General features: G+C 39.3%; 1 protein-coding gene across 3 annotated transcripts in view; it reads left to right on the top strand.

Annotated features, from left to right (window-relative positions):
* ZNF385B (zinc finger protein 385B) overlaps positions 1-18,431 on the top strand; it is a 501,964-nt gene that overhangs the window by 286,819 nt on the left and 196,714 nt on the right. Inside the window, exon 1 of one of the 3 annotated variants that reach the window (XM_063429793.1) lies at positions 504-521. The exons of the other annotated variants lie outside the window; for them this stretch is intronic. The gene's annotated coding sequence lies outside the window, so the exon portion shown is untranslated. Of the gene's footprint in view, positions 1-503; positions 522-18,431 lie in introns of those variants that run through there. 3 annotated transcript variants of the gene reach the window in all.

Genomic DNA, 18,431 nt, shown 5'->3' with positions numbered 1-18,431 from the left:
AAAGGCAAAGGTCCTTGTTAAAGGTAATATTGACTGTTTCCTTTATCAGAATAGCAGTACATTTGCATTGCTATAAAGTACTTTTTATTTTTATGTCCAGCCACATACCATATCCATAACAATTTTTTTTGTTTGTTTGTTTGTTTTGTCAAAGATACGTTTCACTGTTATAGACAAGGAAATAACGCCAACAAAGAAATAAAAAAAGTTCAAATACTACATTTATATGACAGTTGTCGGCAAAAGTGAAAAGCTATTTACATAGTTTTTTTGCTGATTTAGTAGACAGCGAGAGATGTTAAATATAGGTTTGCTGTAGGATAGCCAATAGCATAAGTGGGCAGGCAGTTTAATAACCTTTCTCTGTAAATTCAGTCGTTGCCGGGAATTGCTTTGCATTACCAGAATTTGGTTTTCTTCTCCCTCTATCTAAATTATGTGTTGAATGAAATTACTTATCGAAGAAGTCCACAATTTCATGCCGTTGCTGTGTAAAGTTTCACAATCAACTGAAAATTCAGGTACATAATACATATTTATTTATTGCTTTGTTTTGTGTCTCTAGAATCACGTTGAGCCCAATCTGAATCTGGAATATGTTTTTTGGAGGAGTTGATTTTTTTGAATGTATATAAAACTATGTTTTGTATGTTTGTGCCACTGTTTTCTGCATAATTTCACCCTGTGTTTCTGATCCTTTTCTTGACCACTTGCTCCTCATTCTTTTGTGCTTGTGTTGGTTAAGTTCTTGTTTAAATTTGAACTCTTGCTCTGAAATCTTTTAAAAGAAACAAGCGTAAACATTTTTCTTGTTTATCCTGTTTTTTTAAAAGCACTGATAAATCAAGCCTTTGGTGGTGTTTAATTGTGTGGAAAGATCAAATGAACCTTGAGCAAAAAAAGTCACAAAGTGTGATTGCATTTACTAGTATCGGTGGTATTCTTTCAACAATAAATTTAAGATTAGACTTGGAGATTCACTGTGGGAGAAACTACAGTTGTCCGAAATTCCGATTTTCGAGCTTCCATGTGCCACAATGTAGGGGGAAACCACTCACCCAAGCCTGAACGTGATTGTTATGGTTCATGATTCATAAAACCATTCCTGGCACTATAAAAAGAGGCTGTTTTTTTTGTTTTGTTTGCGTGTGCCAAATATCTAATAAGTAGCTTAATTTGATATGAAAGGCAATAGAATCTGGAAAATGTTTTGTCTGGAGTTGAGTTTTTTTATGTCTGCACAAATATTTTGAGCATGTTTCTGTCACCCTTTCCTGGATACTTTCGCTGTGTTTCTGTTTCTTCTCTTAACCAATTGCTCCTCATTCTTCTCAGTTAATTTTGGTTATAATGTTGTACAGACCCACTGTTTACCTTAAAAACTCTTGCTTTGACATGCCGTCCAATCAAACTTCTTTCTTGGACTTTGGTTTCTTACTTCTGTGTAATACTGAAGGGACACTATAGGCACCCAGACCATTTCATCTGAATGAGGGATTGGGAGTAAGAAGAGGAAGACAAGTAAGGTATGGGGAGAAAGAAGAGGGAAACCATAGAAGAAAGGAAAGGGTTATGGAGAGAAGGCATAATAAAGGAAAAGGGGAAAGAAACACATGTGAGGGAGAGATTAATGAATAGACGGGGATGTAGAGAGATAAAAATGGGCAGATGGAAATTAGGAACATAGTGCACTAGTACACCTATACCTTTACACTAAATACCCACACATGTACACTAAAACTTCACAAAAATATGCTCCTGCATGCGGATACTGGCACTTGATTCAAACACATCATTATATTTCTACATTAGCACTCTACACAAATATGCCTGTTATTCACATGTACTCACTAACACATCACACAAATGTGCTCCTATGTGCACTTTGCTATTCAGTCACCAAACCAGCCACGTACTCTGAACTGATCATATTACCCTATCCCACCCATTCAGATCATACCCACATCCCATCATACCCACGTCACATTCACACACTTAGTCACATACCATGTCACCTACCCTCCCCCATCACGGCGAATAGAATAATTTACAAAATAATAGTTATAGACTCACCGAGTACAATGTAATGACACAATAGTTTGCATGTATGTACACTAGTAGTAAACACAACAGAGAATAACAATATAAACACGGAGCAGAAAAGACATGATTAGAGTTAGACATAAGACTGTAAATAAGGGGAAGCTGGAATCAATATATATACACCTCTCTCTGAGTTTAATAAATAAAAAGAGCAAATAATGAGGGGAGCATTATAGTTAGGGACAATATAAGCACCATATAAAAGAACATAACAGAGAACACAGGCACTAAAGCACAATATTTTTACAAGCGTGATACAAGTAAACACTTAGAGTAGATTATATTATGAGGATTGAAGTAGAGTAGTGTAGATCACAACGAAATAATAGGCATGATGGTTTTTTTTTGGTTTTTTTTTCTTCCCTCTCTTCTTCTCCCCTCTCCTTAAGCACGGGGGGGGGGGGGGGGGGATGGGGAGAGGGGAGGGGGGGGAGGGAGGAGGAGAGGGAGATACACATAGAATCCGAACATGTGAAAACCAAATAATAAATGTAGAGCAGATAAATTAATCTGTACCGCCATAACGCCCAAATTACTTCGCCCATGAGTTCTTAATAGGACTTAGAGATTGGCAACTTAAGCTAATGTAAGTATAGATCTCTAAACAATATAGAGATTTTAGTAGAAGACAATAAATTGGAAGAATGTATGTGTAGAATGAATGACTTAGGTACAGTGGTGAACGACATGGTGATCAGGGTTAAGCAACGGGGAAGAAAAAGAGGATGGTTAATCAGTCATTAAATGTTGAAATTAATTTCAATTAAAATTCAGGGTTTAAATACACCAAAAAAAAAAATGGGCTTTTAAAGATTATCTAGTATCTGAAAATATTCAAGTGGCACTAATACAGGAGACACATTGGATCCTTAAGGAGAAAATTGGGTGGTGTAAGAAATTTTTTCCATTGGTATTCACTTCATCTAAAAAAGAGGAAAAAAGGGCAGGGGTGGCAATCATGTTCTCAAAACATATACAAGTAGAAATACAACATCAGGAGAGTGATGTCGAAGGAAGGTTCCTAATTTTAGTTTGTATAATTAATGGTGATCTATATACATTGGTAAATATATATTTACCTAATATTAACCCGATGAAACTACTTTCTCAAATCCTAGATCGAGTAGATAAAATTGCTATGGGTTGTATATTATTGGGGGGAGATTTTAATTGTGTGTTGGATATAGAAATGGACACACATAGAGAGAACAATACAAACATAGACAAAACTAAACTTAGGAACATTAAAACCTTCTCTAACATTATTAAAAAGAACAACCTATACGACATTTGGAGAATAAGAAACCCAATAAATAAAGAATATTCCTTTTATTCATGGCCTCACAATTCATATTCAAGGATTGATTTTTTCATAGGTGACACAAGAATAATAGAAAAAGTTGAACAAATAGAGATAAAAACTATGATATGGTCTGATCATAACAGTATCATAATGACATTAAAAGAAGGGAAGATCAATCATTCAAGGACAACCTGGAAATTAGATGAGTCAATTCTTTACAGAAAAGAAAATCAAGAATTTTTGAAAGAGACCTCTAAATATTTTTTTATAGAAAATAAATCGTTAGAGATATCAGATATAACAACATGGTGCGCATATAAGGCAACGATTAGAGGGCACTGTATAAAGATTAAAAAAGATATCCAAAGATCAGAAGGATCGAGGTTGGCTATGTGGTATATTCAATTATATCAAATTATTAAAGAATATAAGGATAACCCAAATAGAGAAGGTCAAATCAGAATAGAACAAATTAAACAGACTATAAAAAATAAAATCTTAGAAAACATAGAAAAAAAATGGTTAAATTAAAAATTAAATAGTATTACCGGCAAAATAGAGCAGATAAAATACTAACAAACCAACTAAAAAAAAGGAAAGCAGATAATAGAATAGATAAAATCATATATGATGGGAAAACATGCATAGCACCTAAAGAAATAGGAGAAGCTTTTAATCAATTCTATAAATCCCTGTATAATTTACCTAAAAATAATTCAAATGAGAAAATAGAAAAATATATTAAGGGGGTGAAAATCCCAAAAATATCCATAGAACAAAGAAAAAACCTAAATAAAGACATCACAAAAGAAGAGGTATTAGAACAAATAAATAAATTGGCACAATATAAAACTCCAGGACCAGACGGATTCAGTAATAGGTTTTACTAAGATATGAAGGTTATAATTGCAGATCCATTAACTAAGACTTTCAACGAGGCCATAAAAAAGGGAGCGTTCCCACAAGAAATGCTGAAAGCAAATGTCCTGCCAATACTAAAACCAGGTAAAATACTAACTGAATTAATAAACTACAGACCAATTTCCTTAATAAATGTGGATATTAAGCTGTTTGCATCAATCTTAGCTAAGAGATTAAAAACAATATTGGAGGATATAATTAACCCAGATCAAAGTGGATTTATCCCTGGGAGAAACTCGGGTAATAACGTGAGGAGGCTAACAGACGCAATGGACATGTCGAACAAAAGCGGGGATCCCCTCCTGATCCTGTCCTTAGACGCAGAGAAAGCGTTTGACAGGGTCAGTTGGGGATTCATGTTTAGGGCCTTGGAAGCATTCAATATCTCTGGGTGGATGCTGGATGCGATCAGAGCTTTATATGCCAACCCATCAGCAAGATCGGTAGGTCAAAATATATGTTCTTCCTGGTTTGGTTTAGAAAATGGAACGAGGCAGGGATGTCCCCTGTCTCCAATCCAATACATTATTACTATGGAGATTTTTGCTTTAAAAATAAGACAAAATCAATTAATAAAAGGCCTTAACACAGTTAAGGGCGATTTAAAAATATCATTATACGCAGATGATACCCTCCTATATGTCAAAGATTTAGAGAGTTCCTTACCCCAAATAATGGCAGAAATTGAATTGTACAGCACCATTTCAAATTATAAAATAAATATGACCAAATCGATTGCTCTGTATAAAAATGTCGGAGTAAGCATAATAAAGGAATACCAAACTAAATACGGTTTTCTACAACCAGAAGAATTTGTATATTTGGGGATTAGAATAACGAAGCATATAGATAGACTAATGAAAATAAATTTCTTACACCTCCTAAAACGAACTAATAAAGATCTAAAGGATTGGCGCCAACTAGAAATATCATGGTGGGGCAGAATTAACACCTTAAGGTCCTATGTTCTCCCCAAATGGATATATATGTTCAGAATGTTGCCGCTAACAATCCCTCCCCCATGGATAAAAATGATAAAATCAACTTTTTCCAATTTTGTATGGAGAGGCAAAAAACCCAGGTTAAAAACAGACACCTTATGTAATCATACTAGCAAAGGTGGGCTTAGTTACCCAAATATAGAAAAATATTATGAGGCTGGGATAATTCATCATATAACATTACTGCAGAAAGAATCCATACTTAAAGAGGGTTGGTTCTGGCTAGAATCTGAAATGTGTCAAACCAAGAAGTTAGCTAATATAATATGGAATAATAAAATATGTGATTGCTCTTCTTCTTATGTGTTGAGACACTTACTCCCCACGTGGGAAAAATTAAAAAAGAAATTAGATATACAAAACAACATTTTCGGATTCCAAAGTATTGAGCATCTTGAAAGAGAAATACCTAATATTTCTTTAAAAAAATGGAAAGAAGGAAATATTATCACAATAGAAAATATTTACAAAGATGACAAGGTGAAACCATTTAGAACACTAAAAAATGAAGCGTCTCTTTCGCCACAGGAAGCTTTTTCATATATAAGGGTAAACAGCTACCTAAATAAACACAAATTTATGAATCAAGGGAATATGTACAATGCAATAAAAGCAACTTTTGATAATAATGAAACAAGGAAATTATTCTCAAAAAGTATTAGAATACTTGATACTAAGGTGTCTGAATATCACCCAACAGCAATAAAAAGTTGGGAAAAACTTCTGCATATAAATATAGATATAGATATTTGGTATGGGGCGTTAGCTAAGGTGAACAAATATGTGCATAGTATACATTTATTAGAAACCCATTACAAGGTGATAAATAAATGCTACTTGGTACCTACAAGATTGTTTAGAATCTCAACAAATAATGACCACCTATGTTGGAGATGTGGCGAATCAAGAGGAGATTATCTTCACATATGGTGGAAATGTAAAAAAGTAACTCCCTTGTGGAGCTGGGTGAGCACTTTGTTATTCAAACTGGACAATATCAGAATAGAGACTAGCCCAGACACGATGTTGCTTCACTTTAGATGGCCCGCTTTAATTAAAAGAAAGCAAATATTGACAATTCATTGTCTGATAGCGTCAAAAATAATTATAGCGAGAAACTGGAAAAAGACAGATGAATTCTCCAAAGCAAAGCTCATACAACAAGTAAAATTTCAGATAAGAATGGAAATTGGAGTAAACAAAAGTCGAAGCAATAGTAAAGAGAATAATTTCTGGTTTACCTGGTTAGAATTATTAGAACAGGAGGAAAAAAATAACTTACCATAGAAATAGCTATCTATACAATATATACTTCCATAAGTTAGATGGGATGAAGATGAAAGTCACCACTGTACCAAGTTAATGTGAAAGTTTAATGTGTGAGTGATAGATGAATGAATGCAGCAAGAGATTTTCCTCCCCTATTCTTACCCCCCACCACCCCTGACCACTACCTCCCAACAAGGGAGAGAGTGAATAGTGATGGACTCTCATAGGATCGAAGGGTAGCCCCCTAATACAAAGCGGTTGGGAATTCGGGGAGAAGTAGAGGAGGGCAAGAGAGGAGAGAGATGAGGGGGAGGGGAGAGAGGGGTGGAGGGGAGGATGGAGGAGAGAGGGAAAGGAGGAGAGATAGGGGTTATGGAAAGAAGTCAGGAGACAGGAAGAGAAAATACTAAATTGATGATGACTTTTTACCAAAGCCCTATACAATGATGTATTAGAAAATCTCTTGGCTGGTAATGTCTGAAATAAAAAAAAGAAAAAAAAAAAAATGAATAGAAGGGGATGTAGAGAGATAAAAATGGGCAGATGGAAATTAGGAACATAGTGCACTAGTACACCTATACCTTTACACTAAATACCCACACATGCACACTAAAACTTCACAAAAATATGCTCCTGCATGCGGATACTGGCACTTGATTCAAACACATAATTATATTTCTACATTAGCACTCTACACAAATATGCCTGTTATTCACATGTACTCACTAACAAATCACACAAATGTGCTCCTATGTGCACTTTGCTATTCAGTCACCAAACCAGCCATGTACTCTGAACTGATCATATTCCCCTATCCCACCCATTCAGATCATACCCACATCCCATCATACCCACGTCACATTCACACACTTAGTCACATACCATGTCACCTACCCTCACCCACATTGCACTTATTGCCATCCAGTCATCCACTTAGTCATAATTATCATACAGTCATACCCCAAACTAGTCACACTTATCTATATAATCACATACCGCAAACTAGACACATTCATCCAACCAATAACATACCCCAAACCACACATTTGTATTCCTAATACTATGGAGTTATTTTAGTACAACAACTAAACTTTGATCAATATATTTTTAATTAACAATATTATTTGTACAGATTTTAGACAATCAAAGAACAGAGTGTGACAATGTATACATGCATTTTAAAACCAAAATGTCTTATAGAATCTATTAATTGATGCAAAAATAAACAATTATAAATGCACTAAAAATCTCGTAGGAGATACTTAACCTCTCCAGATCCTAAGATATGCGAAAGCTGTCATTGTAGCAACTGATTAATGGAAGACATTGTCTTGAAAGGGTAAAAAAAAAAAAAAAAACAGGTGAAACAAATCTGCTAATATTTAGCTGCACCCTGTGTCCCTTGTTAGGAGATGTGTGTTGATGTACCATCTAACTATAAAATGATACATATGCAGCTTTTATGCCAAGCATACTCCATGAGACAAATGCTATGCATTGGCACAGTCTGTTTTTGTTAGTTTGTTATTCTCTATACTCTGTATGTAATTTTCATTTTTCTATAGCTAGCATTCATAAAGTAAAGGTCAATGTACAGTCAAAGCACAAAACAAGTTTTTGATAGAATATGGCATTTTATAATATGTTTTCTTCAGGCTCCACATGTAAAATCCGCAAATGAATCAGGAAGGCAGAAACTTGTTCTTCAACCCTTTTAGAAGAAAAAGTGGATGCTTTTTAGATAATAATTGTTAAAGCATGGTTCAAAAATAACAATGACGTGTATAAGTAAAATAAACTAAATTTGCCTTGTATTCTAAAGGAATACAGAAATTTCATAGTCCACTTTCATATTAATTGTGAAGTCTATTCACTTGTGGCCAAGTAGGGACAGACTGGGCCAGGAGGGGGAGGGAGGGGGCAGGTGGAAAAATGCCTCCAGGGCCTTTCTGATGCATTCACCTGTCTATACCCATAATTCACCCCACAATAGTCCCTATCCTCATACTACAGAATATTTGTCTCTACTATACAACCCCTTTAACCCCATTGCAACCCATGTCACCCCACAACAGCCTCTGTAACCTCACTATACCCACTATCCACACCAAAATAGTCCATATCCTCCTCACTAAAGGCACTATACCCCAACCCAGACCCTGCCACCTCACTATACTCACTGTCCACCCCATAATAGTCCCCACCCTCCCATTACAGTCCCAATTCCCCCGCTATGGCCACTATCCTCCCCACTATAGCCACTATCCTCCCCACTATAGCCACTATCCTCCCCACTATGGCCCCTCACCATAGCCTCTATCCCTTCACCCTAGCCTCTATCCCCTCACCATAGCCTCTATCACCTCACCATAGCCTCTATCACCTCACCATAGACCCTATCCCCTCACCATAGACCCTATCCCCTCACCATAGCCTCTATCCCCTCACCATAGCCTCTATCCCCTCACCATAGACCCTATCCCCTCACCATAGACCCTATCCCCTCACCATAGACCCTATCCCCTCACCATAGCCTCTATCCCCTCACCATAGCCTCTATCCCCTCACCATAGACCCTATCCCCTCACCATAGACCCTATCCCCCACTATAGCCCCAATCCTCACACTACATCCCCAATCCTCACACTACATCCCCTATTTCCCCACTACATGCACTGTAACCCCATTGTAGCTACTACCCGGAAGCCAACTCAACAAGCATCCACCTACAGGCTTGCAATCCCACAAGCAACATTCCCACAAACATAACTTCACAAACATCCTCCTCAAACATACACACACACACACACACACACTCCCAGCTCTGTCCCACTTATCATCCAACCACCTAGTTACATTCACTAATCAATTATACCACATACCGTTGTATAAATACATGCAGTTGAATACTCCAAACTCTGTGTGTGTGTGTGTGTGTAATATATATATATATATATATATATATATATATATATATATATATATATACCTAATCTAGGCAAAACAATAATGGGGATTTAGTTACATTATATGATCATACATTGCATAATGAAAAAAGAAAAAAGGAAACCGCGCCCTTATTTTGATACGAACATACGTACTCAAATCCTTATGGTCGTATAATGGTATACTCAAATCCTTATGGTCGTATAATAATATACCTCAAAAAAAAGAGAGAAATATACAAAATAATAGTGTAACCCTGTAAATATTTAGAAAGCAATAGAAAGAATATAAGGTAGTACACTCACATATAGCAGAGCTAAATACAGAGCTCTGCTGTTTTAGCGCGTAGACGGAATGATCCCCGTCCTAGGATCATGGACATTACCAGGACTCTATCCACACTTCTGAAGAAGCCTCTATAGGTGAAACGCGTAAAGTGGATTTTTTATGGACTTTCTCATTGAATATTTTATATATATTGTTTTTTACTGATTTATATGTATAATAAATAGTTATAATTTTAACTTTTTATTACTCTGAGATTTCCACTATATTTTGCTCCTGGTTTACATCTTTATTCCTTGGTGGGGATTATACCACCTATGCGCTATTAACTAGAGCGAGGTACGCTCTAGTAAATGTGAGTACGATATTTTCTATTCATTTATCACCCATATTTATATTAGTATCTACTACACTATGTGGATCTTCCTGTCTGTTTTCTCTGTTTGAGACCATCAAGACGTGGACTACCTCATATTTATCCTAGGACGGGGATCATTCCGTCTACGCGCTAAAACAGCAGAGCTCTGTATTTAGCTCTGCTATATGTGAGTGTACTACCTTATATTCTTTCTATTGCTTTCTAAATATTTACAGGGTTACACTATTATTTTGTATATTTCTCTCTTTTTTTTGAGGTATATTATTATACGACCATAAGGATTTGAGTATACCATTATACGACCATAAGGATTTGAGTACGTATGTTCGTATCAAAATAAGGGCGCGGTTTCCTTTTTTCTTTTTTCACTATTGTTTATCATAAGGTGGGGAATCCTTGTGTTGGTCACTGCTGCCCATTCTATATCACTTATACTACTATAGCGAGCGCCTATACTCTGTTTGTCTCATACATTGCATAAGCCTGCCACAACGTCAATGTACCCCATCTTTGGCAGGTCCTACTCTCACAGTCTAATGTCTGCTCTTATGAGATTAACCCACTTACTTGGGGAAAAAAAATCCATCTGAGGCTCTCTGCAGTACAAGGCTAAATAGGGACCTGAGATGAGGCACCTGTAACAGGGAGGGGTGCAAAACCAAGGAGTTGGCTAGACTCCCAAATATATATATATGAGAAACATGGGGGGATGGTTGCACTCACCTAAACATGCTTAAATGGGGTGCTGCTGGGGGCCATATTATACAATAAACAATACACAAGATCCAGCGCACTCTCCTATCTACTAAACAGCAACTTCAATGTTGACAGATCTGATCATTCTTTTCAATGATCGGATGAATTAGGAAGGTATAGACTTTTACTTTATTGAAGTGATCTAGGAGTAGTGTTTACATTGCAAGGTTAAGTCCACCTCTAATGGCTGTCTTTCTGACAGCCACTAGAGGCACTTCAACTGCACATGACTTGGAAGCCCTCATAAAAAAACAATAATTCAACTCGTTCGAAAGGGAAAGGAAAGGCACTTGCCGCACATGCACAGCTGATCCCCAGTTCTTCTTTTTGAGGAGCATTGGATTAAACCATGCCAGAGGAGTCATGTCTCCTCCATTACATCTTGGGAGATGGAGATGTAAGCATCAGAGAGGGAGTCTTGGTACTAGAAAAAGGTGGGTAAAAACATTTGCTTATTTTTAGGGTACGGGGAGGGGGAACTATATAAACGAGGACAGAGAAACTAAAGCGTTAGGAGTCCAAGTCCAAGTTTGTATTCCTAGCACTTTAGTGTTTCTCTGAAGACATAGAACATGACATCACAATCCAGGTCAACCCAGGCACAGCCAGGTGACACATTGCAAATGGGAACATTGTTTAATTTTCCCTCTTCTCCGTATGCTTTCACTGACTGCCGGTTTGTAGCAGTAATTGACAGGGAGCTTAGATGGAGGAGGTTTCACTTTCTGTTGTACCTCCTCAAAGTGATATTGATTATGGAATGCAGACTGACTAAAATAAAGCACTTGTTTACTACGAGCCTGGTAAACATTGATCCTTTTTAATGATAAGTTATCTTTCTTGATACTGAGACTTTTGTAAGAGAAAATAATTAATGAAATTTAGCACAGCTATTGACACATTTATCTAATGGAAGGTATTATTACTATAAAAGTAGATGAAAGGGACTGCATAGGACCCTACTGATGCATCATTTAGCCTGATAGATGACAGAGGAGATAGACCTGTGATAAATAATATAAATGGTATGCAGCTGCTGTGTGTGTTTCAGTTAAACATATGTTAGATTTTGGGTAATGAACATATTTTTATGTTTAGAGATGAGCCTCTCAATATCTTTACTTAACCACTTCACTACCTATATCAAGAATAAACATATTTATTTTCATGTATTTTAGTCCATAAAGTCTCACATATCCTGATTTACACTCTTGTTATGATTCCCAGTAGAGGGCTAGATTTCTTTTCCCGAACCCACTAGTCACTGATGTATATTTGCTGAAAATGTAAGCATACCTGGTTATAAACAGTTGAGGAAGTTTCAATGGATTATATCATTCCTACAGTCAGTGTGAAGGGGTAGCGGTAGTGAATGGCCACTATTGTTTTACTTTTAGAATTGCATAAGCATTACAGAAAGCAATAAAGGATGCTACTCCAGTTTCAAAAAACGTTATTTTAGAAATATTTGATTTAACTGCATTTACTGTATGTGGACATTATGCTGAAAGGCAAACATTCTTTTTACACTCTGTTGCCATTTTTAGTAGACTGTACTGCTAGTAATGCCGCCAGGGTCCTTACAAATTTCTAGAAGCAAGGTATTTGACCAATTTGATTTGATGTCCCTCAGCACTGAGTTAGGCTCCACCTCCACTCTTCCTCCCCCATTTTCAGCTGACGTTGGGGACCTAATGTACATTTGTGGCAAATGCCGAAATCGCACTAGGACAACGCCATAGGAAAGCATTCAACTAATGCTTTCCTATGGGGTTTTAGCTGACGCTGGATTTCCTCATGCATAGCATAGTCACCTAACAACCCGGAAGTGCCTCTAGTGACTGTCTGGTAGACAGCCACTTGGGGTGAAGTTAACCCTCCATGGCAATTATTGCAGTTTATCAATAACTGCCATAATTACCACTGTAGGGTTAAACTGACAGGGACAGTGCACCCAGACAACATAAATGAGCTGAAGTGGTCTGGGTGCCTATAGTGTCCCTTTAATGTTTATTAATTCATGCTTCATAACAGCTGACTTGATGATAAATCAGGACCTTTGATTTTGTCGAAGAGCACATACAGTCACTTCGATTCACCCATTAAAGCCAAAGAGCTTTTCATTTTCTTCCTCTTTATTTACACCTAAAATAATATATCATGTTTATTGTATGTATTTGTATGCTTGCAAAGATTAAAAGGAATCAATATTATTAGATTTTTGTTGTGTTCAAGTAGCCTTGTATAGTTTCACAACCTCCTTAAAAGCATGCTTTTTCTCCCATTTCAGTGCTGTTTGGCCTATCTTAGAGAGCTACATATAGCTGCTCATTTTCCCGCAATACGAAGCAAAGTGCAGTCATGCAATTCAACTTCTTACACTGTCACATACGAAGAGAGTGTGACCAATTCCCTGCTCTTCTAATAGAAATTCCAGGAAATGTGTATGCATTGTAATAGTGGCTATGAAACAGTTTATAGCAGTGGTTCCTAAACTTTTTAGGTTCAAGGCGCCCTTAATAATTCAATATTTTTCCATGCACCCCAAGTCAAAAAATTTTCTACGTTGTATTTATGTACAATGCTGTGGCATATACTGGGTCCCTAATCTTGGGAGTGGCACTGGTAGGTTATTTAAAGAAAAAATCCAGGCACAATAACCACCACATTACATTGTAGTGGTTATGGTGCCAGTAGTGCCGTAGTGCCTTCTCAGGGTAAGTAGTCAAACTGTTTAAGAACAGTTTGACAACTTACCTGGGGTCTGCCGGGATAGGGGCTGTAGTGTGAGTGTGTGAGGGGTGCATAATGCGTGTGTGAGGGTTGCAGTGTGCTTGTGTGTGTGTGTGTGTGTGAGAGGGGTGCGTGTGCAGGGGTGCAGTGTGTGTGTGAGGGGTGCAGTGTGTGTACAGGTATGCATTGTGTTTGTGAAGGATGTAGTTTGTGTGTGAGTGTGAGGGGTCCAGTGTGTGTGTATGTGGGGCAGTTTGTGCATGAGGGGTACAGTGTGTGTGTGTGAGGGGTAAAGTGTGTGTATGTGTGGGGGGGGGGCAGGTTGTGTGAAGGGTGTGTGTATGGGGGGTAATTATCTGCATGGGGGATAATGTGTGTGTATGGGGGCAGTGTGTGTGTATGGGGCTAATTGTGTGTATGGGGCTAATTGTGTGTATGGGGATAACTGTGTGTATGGGGGACAATATGTGTGTATGGGGGCAGTGTGTGTATATGGGGGATAATATGTGTGTATGGGGGCAGTGTGTGTGTATGGGGGAGTTATTGTGTGGTTTGAGGTCTGTGTGGGTAGAAGGGCAAATTAATAAATATATACTTTATTTTTTGTGTGAGGAGTACAGTGTGTGTGTGTGTGTATATGTGTAGGCAGGTTGTGTGAGGGGTACAATGTGTGTGTGGGGGTGTGCAGTGTGTGTGAGGGGTACAGTATGTGGGGGATGCAGTGTTTGTGTGGGTTACAGTGTCTGTATGGGGGGCAGTTTGTGTGGGGGGCAATGTGTCTGTATGGGGTAGTGTGTGTATGGGGGCAGTGTGTGTGTATGCGAGGGTAATTGTATGTATGGGGGTAACTGTGTGTATGGGGAGGTAATTATATGTGTGGGAGTAGTGTGTGTGTATGGGGATAGTGTGTGTGTATGGGGGCAGTGTGTGTGTGTATGGGGGGGTAATTATGTGTATGGGGTAGTGTGTGTGTATGGGGGATAGTGTGTGTACGGGGGGCAGTGTGTGCGTGTATGGGGGGTAATTGTGTGTATTGGGGATAATGTGTATGTGGGGCAATGTGTCTGTAGGGTGTGTGTGTATAGGGGGTAATTGTTTGCATGGGGGTAGTGTGTGTGTGTATGGGGGTTATTGTGTGGTGTGGGGTCTGTGGGGATAGGAGGGCAAATTAATAAATATATACTTTATTTTTTTAGTGTGAAGGGTACAGTGTGTGTGGGGCAGGTTGTGTGAGGGGTACAGCGTGTGTGTGGGGGGTGCAGTGTGTGTGGGGGTGCAGTGTGTGTGGAGGGGTGCAGTGTGTGTGAGGGGTGCAGTGTGTGTGAGGGGTACAGTGTGTGTGTATGGGTGACAATGTGTGTGTATGGGGGTAGTATGTGTGTGTATGGGGGGGTAATTGTGTGCATGGAGGGGGTAATTGTGTGTATGGGAGGGTAGTGTGTGTATAATGGGGATAATGTGTGTTTATGGGGGGCAGTGTGTGTGTATGGGGGTAGTTACTGTGTGGTATGGAGTCTGTGGGGGTAGGAGGGCAAATTAATAAATATATACTTTATTTTTTTTTAAATAAAAATAAAAATTATGTCCCCCTTCCCTGCTTACCTTTGCCTGGGAGGGGGGACATATTCTGCAATCCCTAGTGGTCCAGTGGGGAAGCCCTGGTGGTCCAGGTGGTGGGAGTGAACTCTAGCAGCCTCAGGAGCTGCTAGAGTTCACTCTCGCAAGATTTGGAGAGGAGGTCCCCCGTGTCCTCTCTCCCTCCCTCCCCTGCCAGCTGCAGCATTACACTGCTAGCGGGCCAGAGATTTCTGATCTCCCCTCCGGTCCTGCAGAGCCGGCAGGGGAGAGCACAGTTTGGGAACCGCTGGTTTATAGTAATGAGCTTAAAATTGGGACATTGGGAACAAAATCATGTCTCCTTTACTGTTATTTAGTTACAACGCATTCTAAGTTGAAAAAGTCTCAAGTTCATTAAGTTCAAGCTTTAAAAAGTTAACAAATCAATATACTTTTGCTCCACATTGACTTGTTTTCTGTTTATCAACCTGTACGCTATTATGCTTTGATAAATCACTCCCAATTTTACTTTGATTGTTTTCCTATCTACAGTGTCCTTAACCAACTGCAATAATGATACTATGGAACTTAAGAAACTTAAAAAAAAATGCTAACGCTATTCATTTGGGACAAAAATCCATTTTGGTTTGACAGTTTATTTTCTTATTAATAAATAGAACAGGTTATGACAGCACAGATGATAAATGTTTTGAGAAAAAGAAGTGCATCTCAAATGATTTACTACTAGGTACCTGCCCCTTCCTGAACACAAAAATGGAACAGAGGGGTTTCACTTCATAAATTATTTCCTGCAAAAATAAAACACAATATAAGTAAACTGAGTTGCATATAATTTATTGAAGATTTATGTTCATAATTTTACCCGGAATCCAAATTAGTAAATTTGTTTGATGCTGTAGTATGGCTTTGAGAATAAAACCATTAATGTAATGGCAAACATCTGCTCTGTTTATAAAGACAATGTGGGCTTTCAAGTTGATTTTTCATGCTGGGAAGCACCAGGAGTTATTACGTTTAAGTGTTTATGGTTTATAAATCAGCTATATCATCCATAATACATATGGTTGCTGATTTTATAGGCAGAATGAACAGGATAAATTGGAGTGAAACAGAATGATGTTATAGTATTTTTTTTATATCAATATAGAAAAGGCACCTGAGGACACAATATATATATATAAACCGCTCAAAAAAATAAAGGGAACACTTACACAACACAATGTAACTCAAAGTCAATCACACTTCTGTCCACTTAGGAAGCAACACTGAGTGACAATCAATTTCACATGCTGTTGTGCAAATGGGATAGACAACAGGTGGAAATTATAGGCAATTAGCAAGACACCCCCAATAAAGGAGTGGTTCTGCAAGTGGTGACCACAGACCACTTCTCAGTTCCTATGCTTCCTGGCTGATGTTTTGGTCACTTTTAAATGCTGGCGGTGCTTTCACTCTAGTGGTAGCATGAGATGGAGTCTAAAACCCACATAAGTGGCTCAGGTAGTGTAGCTCATCCAGGATGGCACATCAATGCGAGCTGTGGCAAGAAGGTTTGCTGTGTCGGTCAGTGTAGTGTCCAGAGCATAGAGGCGCTACCAGGAGACAGGCCAGTACATCAGGAGACATGGAGGAGGCCGTAGGAGGGCAACAACCCAGCAGCAGGACTGCTAACTCTGCCTTTGTGCAAGAAGGAACAGGAGGAGCACTGCCAGAGCCCTGCAAAATGACCTCCAGCAGGCCACAAATGTGCATGTGTCTGATTAAACGGTCAGAAACAGACTCCATGAGGGTGGTATGAGGGCACAGGTGGGGGTTATGCTTACAGCCCAACACTGTGCAGGACGTTTGGCATTTGCCAGAGAACACCGAGATTGGCAAATTCGCCACTAGCGCCCTGTGCTCTTCACAGATAAAAGCAGGTTCACACTGAGCAAATGTGACAGACGTGACAAAGTCTGGAGACGCCATGGAGAATGTTCTGCTGCCTGCAACATCCTCCAGCATGACCGGTTTGGCAGTGGGTCAGTAATGGTGTGGGGTGGCATTTCTTTGGGGGGCCGCACAGCCCTCAATGTCCTCGCCAGAGGTAGCTTGACTGCCATTCGGTACCAAGATGAGATCCTCAGACCCTTTGTGAGACCATATGCTGGTGCGGTTGGCCCTGGGTTCCTCCTAATGCAAGACAATGCTAGACCTCATGTGGCTGGAGTGTGTCAGCAGTTCCTGCAAGACGAAGGCATTGATGCTATGGACTGACCCGCCCGTTCCCCAGACCTGAATCCAATTGAGCACATCTGGGACATCATGTCTGCTCCATCCACCAACGTCACGTTGCTCCACAGACTGTCCAGGAGTTGGCAGATGCTTTAGTCCAGGTCTGGGATGAGTTTCCTCAGCAGACCATGGAGGCCACACACACTACTGAGCCTCATTTTGACTTGTTTTAAGGACATTACATCAAAATTGGATCAGCCTGTAGTGTGTTTTTCCACTTTAATTTTGAGTGTGACTCCAAATCCAGACCTCCATGGGTTGAAACTTTTGTGTGATTTTATCAAAGTATTTATCAAAGTTTCTGTCAAAGTATTTCAGAAGAATATTTAATTCATTCAGATCTAGGATGTGTTATTTTTGTGTTCCCTTTATTTTTTTTGAGCAGTGTGTATATGTATATGTCTATGTATATGTGTGTGTACAGGGCCGCCATCAGGGCATGACAACCATAACAGTTGTCATGGGCCCGGCGGTCCTGGGGGGCCCCGAGCCCCACATACTGCTTCAGTAAGTAATGGCTGAGCTGGGGAGTTAAACAATCTCCCCAGCCAGCCTGCACTCAGCAAGGGGCCCGCACAGCCGTCCGCGGGCCCCTGCTGCTACTAATCATCTCCTCCGTGCAGGGCACACTGAGGGACAGCTATAGGGGCCTTCCAAAGACCCCACTAGGCTGCCCCTCAGTGTGCCTGTCTCCAAACACAGCCTCACTGAGCTGCCTGTAACATTGCTCAGGGCAGCTCCGTGCAGCTTGTTCTGCAGGAAGTGACATCATCAGTCACAGTGCAGAGTGAGCTGTGCGGAGCTGCCCTGAGCAGACTTACAGGCAGCGTGTCAGCATTGTGAGGTTCCTTCAGAAGAGGACCACCAGAGAGGTAAGGTTTGG

This window comes from Pelobates fuscus, chromosome 8 (genome assembly GCF_036172605.1).
Source record: "Pelobates fuscus isolate aPelFus1 chromosome 8, aPelFus1.pri, whole genome shotgun sequence".
Lineage (NCBI taxonomy): Eukaryota > Metazoa > Chordata > Amphibia > Anura > Pelobatidae > Pelobates > Pelobates fuscus.
This window is presented reverse-complemented; position numbering and strand designations above follow the sequence as displayed.